Consider the following 10,759-nt stretch of genomic DNA (forward strand, 5'->3'; position numbering starts at 1 on the left):
CTAAGTGAATAATTACTGATTAAGACATTCAAGATATTGAGGATGAAAATTCTTGGTGGTTCAAGTTCAAGAAATTATTAAAAAATAAGGCTTTTGGAGGAGTTTTATACATCGTTTCCTTAATAATTATAATTCAGATTATTAGGTTTACTTATAGAATTTAGTTGTAATTTAAGTTTTATTATTAAAAAAGACGTGGCTGATTAGTTTATTAGCTGTTGTAAAGCCATGTTTAAATTATGTAATAATTTATTATTTTTTGGTGTTTAGAGAGCCATAAGGGCGGGGGTGAGAATCGGTCTCAGGATCTCTTGAAACCGGGAGGAAAGCTTTAACCACTTGAATTATCCCTCACTCTCGTGTAATAATTTATTATTGAGTATTAATGAAGTAGTTTTTCTTTGTATTACCATTCTTTCATGGTTTAATGTATATGGATGATTATGGATGGAGGAAAATGTTACACATCTCTATATTTGAAATAAAAGCAAATTTCAAGAAAAACAAAGTTTATACTTGTATAATTTTTTATAAAACAAAAATATGTTGCATGGGATAGTATTGGTTTTGATTTTAACTAGTTTGAACTTAGATTTTAATTTTTGCTTTTCATAAATTTGGGGGTAGATTTTAACAAAGCACTTGTTTTATATTTAAATGTTTAAATAGAAAACATCAATAAGTTTGGTTGATAATAATAGTGTTTTTTTACTCCAGTTGCAATTACTTTTTTTTTTACGTAGTATTTTTATTATTTTGAATACTAAATTATATTGTTCGGTTGTTCCACTTCCTATATTTTAAGGGGCAAAACTTATCAATAAAATCAAAATATAAATCATATATATTTCTTTTCTTTTTTGACGGGTAAATCATATTTATTTCAATTTAAGAAAACTTCGTAAACTAAAGTATTTAGAAAATGAAATAAGTATCTAGCTTTCCACAAAATAAGTGACCATAAACTATAAGATTGCTGCTGAAAGAGGTGTTAATTCACGATCCTTCGGCCCACTTATGTATAAGTCGTATATATTTATGGGCTTTGGGCCTTATCTTATTTCCTTTGCTGCTAATGCGTATGAGATGCAAACCCGCAAATAATTTCTTGTACATTACTACGAATTAATATTTAGATCACAGGCTTTTTTCACTCCTACAACATAAATTTTCGTTTTTTTTTCTTTTCTAAATTTTTATGGCAATAATTTTCAATTTTGAAGCACTGTACTAGATTTGAGTTTTATCCATGTTGAGCACTTGGGCTGGAGTGTGTGTCAATTATTCGTATTATGAAATTCAATCTAATTCTTATCGAATTATTATTTTGGATCTTGTCTCAAAACAAAAAATAAATAAAATAATTTGGATCGATCCAAATTAATAATTGGATTATAATTAAGGTCTTGTTTGGTTGCAAGTATTTCATGGAGGCACTCAAAATTCCTAGAAACTACAATAATCGTGTATTCTTTGGTTAACAAAAACAAAAACAAAAACAAAAAAAAAAAAAAAAAAATCCTACATAACGTGGAAATTAATTTTCCCACCTTCCCTAGTTAATTCAAACTTCTTATGAATTGCAATTTACTTAATCACAAAAAAAAAAAAACAAAAAAAAAAAAAAGAATTTCCTAAAAATTTGATAAGGAAAATAATTTCCCATAAATTATAATTTGTAAATTATCAAGAGAACTAAATTTCCATTACAACCAAATGAGGCCTAAGCGCCTAAGTATACAAGAACTTTTTTAAAATAAAGTGTCAAATAAATATAAAGACGGATATATAATGTATACCAATTGTCCAGCACCCCTTGTCACTCAAAAATCACTGTAATCTACAAAGCAAAAAACGATATTTTGGTGGACAAAAATTAAGCAACAACTCCACTTGAAAAAAAAATATTGAAGAAGCAAGAACAATACAGGTAGCTTTTGTACCTTTCACTAAACGTAAGATGATATCGGCAGGCCTTATTCTAAGTTTGGTAGAGTACCATTTACTTGCTTTTTTTCTTCTAATGTTATGATGATGTTTTTGCACTTATAGACATTTTTTGGTGGGATTATATTCTCCCTTAGCTTCTTCCTCATTTTTAGCACGGGTATGTCGTCTTTGCCTTCGACCTAGCTTTTATAACCATATCGATCAATAACTATACATCATGTATTTATCCTTTGTGAATATTGTGATGAAACTACGTCTAGGATATGACCTATTGATATGACTCCATTTCATTTATATTATCCCACTATACTAGTGGTATACCATTGTATGTTTGTAACTTTTAACTTTGCAACAATGTTAAACATGTGATTCATCAAACTGTGTATGGAAGCGACATGGAGATTATTACGAATTGGACGCGGAGAAACTCACTAAATAATAATCTACCCACATATATATCATCTATAGAAAATAAATATTTGTTACAAATATATATAATATAAATATATCATCAAATAGTCAATTGTGTATTTGTGTTACACTCGTTATAGGTTTAATTCAAATACTTTATAATAATTTAATAATAATTGATACATTAATTGTTGTTTAATTTAATTACCTAGTGGATATACTAAAATTCTGCCATGTAAATTCAATTTAATTTTCAAGGTTTTGGACTTTCGGCCATGATTGGAGATAATTTTTCTAGATTATCTCTCTGTCGTCCTTCCTTTATTCTCTATTACGTACCAACGATAACATGTATCAAAATATAGTTTAAAAGCAATGATGATATATAGACTTATGGTTGTTAGACTTGTATTTTATTTCCTTACACACATGCACAATCTCTTTTTTTAAGCCAATTCACATTCAATGAAGAAAATGAAATAATCAATATTCAATAGGTTTGACCCATAAAACAGGCTTAGAAACTTGATCATAAATATTATTATGTTTCGTCAAACTCTAAATTATCTAGAAGCAATACTTCCTCCAATCAGAAACATAGTAGTACAAATCAAGAATTCAACCTCAAAATTGACTTATTTAAGATACATTCCTACTTATTATGGAGTACGAGTAATATATAGCTAACCCTTATATTAAGCTATCTATCCACCTATCTAACTCCTCTGTTCACCCAATGACCCTAGTCATCTATTCAACTTATTATGCTTGATTTTAGATAGTTTCACCATGCGCAAAAACAAGTTTTATTTTAGACGAGTTTCATACTTTACAAGTTTAGATCAAATAAAATATGTCAATGAAATAGAGCCAAAATCTTTGATCATGTTAGTTAAACTAGAAATTTGACCAACGAACTCATGGGAATATGTGTTCATGCTTATCTCACCTACGTCATACCACTCATACCAATTCAATTAGGCAATTAGTATACGGAGTATCTTTCAGTTGATTTTTTTCAACTGTAATATTCCGACACGACCTCACCTTATTAAAACCTTAATATGCATACTCAAATCTAACAATAAATTATTTGTGCACAAAGAAAGTATATATATACTAATTAATTAAAAAGTGACAAAATAAGCCAAAGAGGGGTGGTGGCCTGGTGAGTGAGGCAAAGTGCAGCTAAAGGCGAAAGAAAATGACAAATGGTGGCTAAGTTAAGGTTTGAATTTACCAAAAATAAGAACGTTTATTTAAGTTAGGTTGCCTTTATTTAGGGTCAAAACTACAAAAGACGATTGAGAGTGAGTGTTTGCTGAATGGGTGGCATTGTTAGACCACAAATACCCAATTTTAAAATTCGGCTATTTTACCAAATGCCACTGTGTAATTGCGATTCACCAAATATCATCCGACTTTTCAAAATTCACCAAATGCCACCGCGTTTTAACAAAATTCACCGAGTGCTATTAATGACTGACAGTCGTTAGTTGACCATTAGTGGACCCCACCACTTGCCACATGTCACCTTCTGATTGGTCCGTTTTTAAAAAAAATAAAAAAAAAACCAAAAATATTTAAAAAAATAATTAAAAAAAAAAACCGCCAAATTGCTGCCACCAGCCCACCACCAGGCAGCACCGCCATCCCCCTTGCCACCGAAGCCAGCACCGAAAGGCGCGCTGGTAGCCGGCGGACCCCCACCCTTTTCCCCATCGTGCCACCCACCCTAGCCCAAACCCCTACCTCGCGAAACCCCACCCCTTTTCCTCCACCACCCCGAAACCCCACCCCCCTTCCTCCATTGAAATCAACTTCACCACCTTCAGCATCGCCCCAACCGCATCACCGTCACCTCCGCCTCTTCCGTCGCTCTCGGTCATCGCACGACCACCGTCGGCTCACCTCCAAGAAACACCGCAACAACTGCAATTCAACTCGATCATCGACGCAATTGTCGGAGGTGGAGATTTCAACAACTGGGCTAACTGTTTCTCAGACTGACCCCTCCATTTTCCCTCTCAGAGCAACCCTGCTCAGTGGCACTTTTAGTGTTCCCCGCCGCTTTACTTTCACGGAGCTCCGGCAGTTCCCAATTGGGATTCGCCTTCCGACTCTTCTTCCCGGAAAAACCCTCCTCATTACCAACAATGTCGCCGGCGTCGGGGGAAGAGGACGGGAAAGGGAGGGGGGCTGTTAGATCTGACGCGTTTTCTGGTGGTGGGGTTGAGGGGGGTGGCTGTTGTGGTGTTGGTCGGAAGTTATGGAGGAAAGGGAGGGTGGTGGGGCTGGGGTTTGGGGTTTTTTTTTTAAAAAATATTTTTGGTTTTTTTTTAAAAAAAAAATATTTTTTGTTTAATTTTTTTTTTAAAAAAGGGACCAACCAGAAGGTGACACGTGGCAAGTGGTGGGGTCAACTAACGGTCAAGTAACGGACAGTGACGGTCAACTAACGGAAATAGGCACCACCCTATAGCACCAGTTCATGAAAACCGGTGCCAACTAAAACGAGCGCGAGTTAAAATTTCAGAGTTGGCACCGGTTCAAACCGGTGCCAACTGTATTTTTTTAAAAAAAAAAAAAAAAGAATAGAGTTCGCACCGGTTAACCGGTGCCAACTGATTAATTTTTCTTAAAAAAAAAAAGAATAGAGTTCGCACCGGTTAACCGGTGCCAACTGATTATTTTTAAAAAATAAATAAAAATAAAACGAGTTTAAAACAAAGCTATATATGCCAAGTTTCTGGATTTTAACTCCTTCATTTCTTCTTCAATTTATTTTTCACTCTCTCTTAGCTCTCTGAAATTCCTTATCTCTGAATGCATGCATGTCTCTCTCCTTCAATTCCTTATCTCTGATCTCATCTCTCATCTCTGTTCTTCTCTCTCCAACCAAGCACAACAGCCAACACAACAACCAAGCCGCTGCCGTCAAATTTGAGGTTAGGGTTTCTGGGTTTTGGGTTTTTCACAATTTTGGCTGGGTTTTTCACGATTTATGGGTTTTTCACGATTCTAGGTTTATGGGTTTTGTGGGTTGAATCTGTGAGGGTGTTTTTGTGCGAAATCGTTCGTTTTTAAGGGGTTTATTTGATCGATTTTTGTTCGGTTTTTTGGGTTTATTTCTTCGATTTATTTTCGATTTTTTGGGGTTTATTTGTTCTATTTATTTTTTGTTTTTTTAGTTGAATTTATCTGGGTAAATCGTTCGTTTTTAATGGGGTTTAATTGATCGATTTGTGTTCGATTTTTGGGTTTAATTGTTCGATTGTATTTCGATTTGTTTGGGTTTATTTGTTCTATTTATATTTTGTTTTTTTGGTTGAATTTATCTGGGTTGAATCTTAGTGCGTTGTTCGATTTTTTGGGGTTATTTGTTCGATTTATTTTCGATTTTTTTGGGGTTTATTTTTTCCATTTATTTTTGGTTTTTTTTGTTGAATTTATCTGGGTTAATCGTTCGTTTTTAAGGGGTTATTTTCATCGATTTTTGTTCGATTTTTTTGGTTAATTTGTTCTATTGATTTTCGATTTTTTTGGGGTTTATTTGTTCGATTTATCTAATTTTATTGTTTCAATTGATGCAGATTTGAAGGACGTGAATTTGCTGAGTTGATGTTCGAAGTTTCTGGGTTTTGGATTGTAATTTATTTTTCAGCAATTATTCTGTTTTTTTTTAATAAACTGTAAAAAAAAAAACAATTTATTTGATGAATATAGCCTTAGCTTGTTCGATTTCAAGTTTTGGATTGAATGTATAAATTGGATTGATGAATAAATGTTATGCTGAAATATTTTTTTTTTTTTTTTTACTGTTTGAAGGCGTATTTGGCACCGGTTAACCGGTGCCAATTGAAGTTTAAATTAAAAAAAAAAAAAAGCGCGCATTAACATTTCGCACCAGTTAACCGGTGCCAAAATGTGTAGTTAGCACCGGTTAACAGGTGCCAAATTTTTGGGGATTTGGCACCCCTCAAATCCCCAACGGTTCAAAACCGGTGCCTTAGGGGGGGTTTGAACCGGTGCCAAATTAGCTTTTTCGTCTAGTGTAACTGTTTCTCAAACTGACCCCTCCATTTTCCCTCTCAGAGCAACCCTACTCAGTGGCACTTGTACTGTTCCCCGCCGCTTTACTTTCACGGAGCTCCGGCAGTTCCCAATTGGGATTCGCCTTCCGACTCTTCTCCCCGGAAAAACACTCCTCATTACCAACAATGTCGCCGGCGTCGGGGGAAGAGGAAGGGAAAGGGAAGGGGGGCTGTTGGATCTGACGCGTTTTCTGGTGGTGGGGTTGAGGGGGTGGTAGTTGTGGTGTTGGTCGGAAGTTATGGAGGAAAGGGAGGGTGGTGGGGCTGGGGTTTGGTTTTTTTTTTTTAAAAAAGGGACCAACCAGAAGGTGACACGTGGCAAGTGGTGGGGTCAACTAACGGTCAAGTAACGGTCAGTGACGGACAACTAACGGAAATGGCATTTGGTGATATTATACTAAAACTCAGTGGCATTTGGTGAATTTTGAAAAGTTCGATGACATTTGGTGAATTTCGAAATTACTCAGTGACATTTGGTGAAATAGCCGTTTAAAATTTTACAACTTTGATTTATCACCTTAAATTAGCTTATTCATGACAAGTGTATGCATCATATTATTTGCCTATAAATTCTTCTTCTTCTTCTTCACCCCCTTTTTCCCGTTTAGTAGGGTACATAATAATAATAATCTTAGGCTTAGCTATAACCTTTAAGAAAAACGCCAAAATTAAATAACATCATACTATACCGTCTATACATGCCTACGTTACTATATGCATTATTAAGCTTCATAAAGTGGCATTTTAATTATTATCTAATTTGTTAAAGTCAACCTAGCATCAATCAATAATCAATAACTATATAATAAATGACACACCAGCAATGACACGTGTCATTTTCTGGTATGTCAAAAAAAAAAAAAAAAAAAAAAAAACTATTTAGTAAACAAATCTTATATATAAATAGAAGATTAAAAAGATTTAATGTATCCTTGCACTATATATATTGATACCATAAGCTAAAGTTAAAAAAATAAAAATCAAATTCTTAACATAATTTGTGACATACATAGTCCTATATACTACTCTTACCATTTTTTCAACAAGGATTATTTTTTAAAAAAATATTTGTGTATTTAATTATGTTTGAAAAGCTTGCTAGGAAAGATATGAAATTTTTTCTAAGGCAGTTGATTATTGAGAAGAAAAATAAATACCGCGTAAGAGGGAATGGATTAATAGTGTATATAAGATATTCATTTGGTTAAAAGAAGAAATTATATAAATTAGTTAGTGAAATATATATAAATATACATATATGTGTATATTAAATTATCTATTTTGCTAATAATAGACTCTTTCATAATTAATTCATTTTACAAAGTAGTAATTTAAATAGATTTTTTTTATAATTAAATATAATGTTAATAATTATAGAGTAGTTATTGAAAATTACCGTGCATGGCACGGGACCTAACCTAGTAATCAGATATATATGTATGTAATTTTCTAAGATCAAGTTGGGAGATAATTTCTTCGCGTAAATTATAGTTTCTTCAATAAAATATAAAAAATGGTATAGATCAGACTTAAGAGTTATAATGTAACACTGCCAATTGTTTTTAGGAAAAATTGATTCTAATAATCTCACCTTTGGCCGGTTCGCCATTAATAATCTCACCTTTTGATTATTATCTAATAATCCCACCTTTATAGGCGATTTTCTTCCATTGGTCCCTAACCAGTAATTCCATTATAATCATCCTTGGACTTTATTTTCCACTTTTCTTTTCCCCGGCGATCTCTACTGATCCTTTCAGCAAACAATGCTCTATATTTCTATCAAAAGCAATTAAATGTTACTCTCAAGTCTATGTTTTTACCGTTTAAAAGGCATACATATATAATACGAAGAACCTTTAAGGGGTTTAAGTATGCCACGCGCCCCCCAGCCCACGCCCCTTTCCGACTCCTGATTATTACAGTAAACAGTACAATTGTATGTCAAAAGAATCTTAATAAATCTTTGTATAGTCATTGTCACTATCCAAATTAAACTTCGCTCCACCTCTAGTATATATTTATATTTGTAAGGAAAAGGACTAATTGAAGATATTGCTCCTTTACATGCATGGCTGAGCAGTGGCGTCTAAATGAGCTGCAAAAAGTGGGGGGAATCTGCATCGGCAGCCACAGGCACTAACAATATGCGAAACCTGATTAGCACAAATTCACCATTAGCATATACTCTTACTACATGCATACTGTCTACTAATAAACTTATTAAGGCAACAACTTTATTTGCAATCAAGTTGCTTTCAATAAACTGCATTTTGTCTAACCTTCACTTAATTATATTTAAATGTAACTACTTCGTATATAATTATCATGATCAACCTGAAATTCTAAAACAAGAGGCATTTATTCTCTTAGGTTTATGAATTTTAATTTGAATACTAAATAAAATATAGATATTCAATATTCAATATTCAAATAAAATTGGCTGCCACTTGCCATGCATTTTTTCTATGTTTTTAATTAAGGTTTGTTCATTTTGCGTGTAGTTTGCATTTAGGGTTATTATTATTTTGAGATTTATACTGAACTGTAGTTATACTGTTATTCTTTTAAGAAGATCAACTTGTTTTTTTTTTTTTTACTATATATATAAGTGATCAACTTATCATATACTTTTTGGGAGAAGGTCATTTGGTATGATGTATATTTGGCGAATCTTTCCCACTGTAAAGGAGTGCATTCTATTCACCTAATTATAATTATATGAGTTTATTTTAGCTTACTTTTTCTTAAATTGTTTTATCTAAACTTATAAGAAGTTTGTATTTCCCAAAAAAAGATGATATAACAAGGTCTAACATAGCCTTGTAGACATAGTGATAATATTAACTGTCACTATTATGCAATTACAAAATAAAGTAAAAAAAAAATGTATAAGCAAATATATATTCCATGAAAAACGACAGAGAGAAACCATAGTACATACACCAAAATCCTTAGGTCGTTGACTTTACTAGGGATGGAGTTAAAATTATAAAAGGATATTATGATTTATGCTTTAGATGCATTGACCATATAAAGTTCGCATCTTCTGTGAAAAAGCTGTAAGATATAGATAATATTTTAAGGCAACATATGCATTCACGTGACATGAAGGAATCAACTCTACCTAAAATTTTTGGGAGGACATAATTATGATTGTTGTACGATCGACTATTATATGAATTCGAAGGTTATACACTTTTACTTACATGAATTGTCATATGTGAATATCGATCTTGCTTTAGGAAGAGATGCTCTATCTTTTTTGTAAAGAATATATCAAACATGTACATATGTCAAATTGTCAACTCATAAAGTTCATTAACTAGTAAAAGATATTTGATATCATAGGATTGTTAAAATTTCGATTATTTGAGTTAACAACACGAAGTGTTAAACATACTTTACATAATTATAGTTAAATAAATTAATAGGGTAGTTGTTCATAAATTGTTATCTTTACATTAAAACATACTTCGTACATATATGATATATATATATAGATTTTTTTTTAAAAATATATAATTCATTTTGAATTAAAAGAGTCATTAATAGCTCACCGATATAATTAAAAAGGGAAGAGGGAATAAGAATTCACAAACTATTGGGTGTGGATGCCTTTCACCCAATAGTTTGTGCGGCAACTCACATTCTTCCAAGTTCCACCAACTGCAAAATCCAATTCAATCAAATTCAACTCAATCCACTCAAATTCAACTCAATCCAATTTAAATTCCACATTACTCAAAACCAAACCAATTCTTTTTTTTAAAAAAATAGAGAGAACTAATACTTGTTAGAGACAAGGACGACGACGGAGGAGATGAAGAATAAATTCTTTGGCGACAACGAGCATCCTCTGATTCAAGATCGCAGGGGAGGTGCGATTCGCTGGTGCAGGTGGCGGTGGAAGTGCGATTCGCTGGTGGAGTTTGCCGGTGGTGGTGCGATTCGCTGTGGAGTTCGCTAGTGGTGGGTGCGGTGGCCTGGATTCGGTGGTTTGTGGGTGCGGTGGCCTGGGTTTGGTGAACGGCGTAGCGAGGATCGGTGGCCGGACTGATCTGAGGAGGAAAGGGAAGTAAGGAACGAAGAAGAAGGAGAGGGAGTGAGGGGTGGCGTGATTGTGAATCTGCTAACATGAGAGAAAAAGAAAGAGAAGAAGGGAGGAAAGAGGAGAAAGAATGAAATAAAAATACTTTGTACTTGTATATACTCTGTACATCAGGTAATACAAGTAATATATCAGCCAACAAAAAGAATATATCAGCCAACAAGAAGACTATATCAACCAACAAAAGGATGAA

The 10,759-nt window shown here is 33.3% G+C and overlaps 2 long non-coding RNA genes across 2 annotated transcripts; one reads left to right on the forward strand and one right to left on the reverse strand.

Annotated features, from left to right (window-relative positions):
• Positions 1–5,108: 5,108 nt before the first annotated feature.
• Positions 5,109–6,172, forward strand: LOC110687639. Its single transcript, XR_002504459.1, has 2 exons — positions 5,109–5,309; positions 5,955–6,172. It is a non-coding gene; the product is annotated as an uncharacterized LOC110687639 (long non-coding RNA).
• A 1,751-nt stretch (positions 6,173–7,923) lies between these two features.
• LOC110687640 lies at positions 7,924–10,759 on the reverse strand. The gene is made up of 3 exons (XR_002504460.1): positions 10,249–10,759; positions 10,016–10,124; positions 7,924–8,611 (listed from the first exon to the last, which is right to left on the reverse strand). It is a non-coding gene; the product is annotated as an uncharacterized LOC110687640 (long non-coding RNA).

Source organism: Chenopodium quinoa, unplaced genomic scaffold (genome assembly GCF_001683475.1).
Source record: "Chenopodium quinoa cultivar QQ74 unplaced genomic scaffold, ASM168347v1, whole genome shotgun sequence".
In the NCBI taxonomy this organism is placed as follows: domain Eukaryota; kingdom Viridiplantae; phylum Streptophyta; class Magnoliopsida; order Caryophyllales; family Amaranthaceae; genus Chenopodium; species Chenopodium quinoa.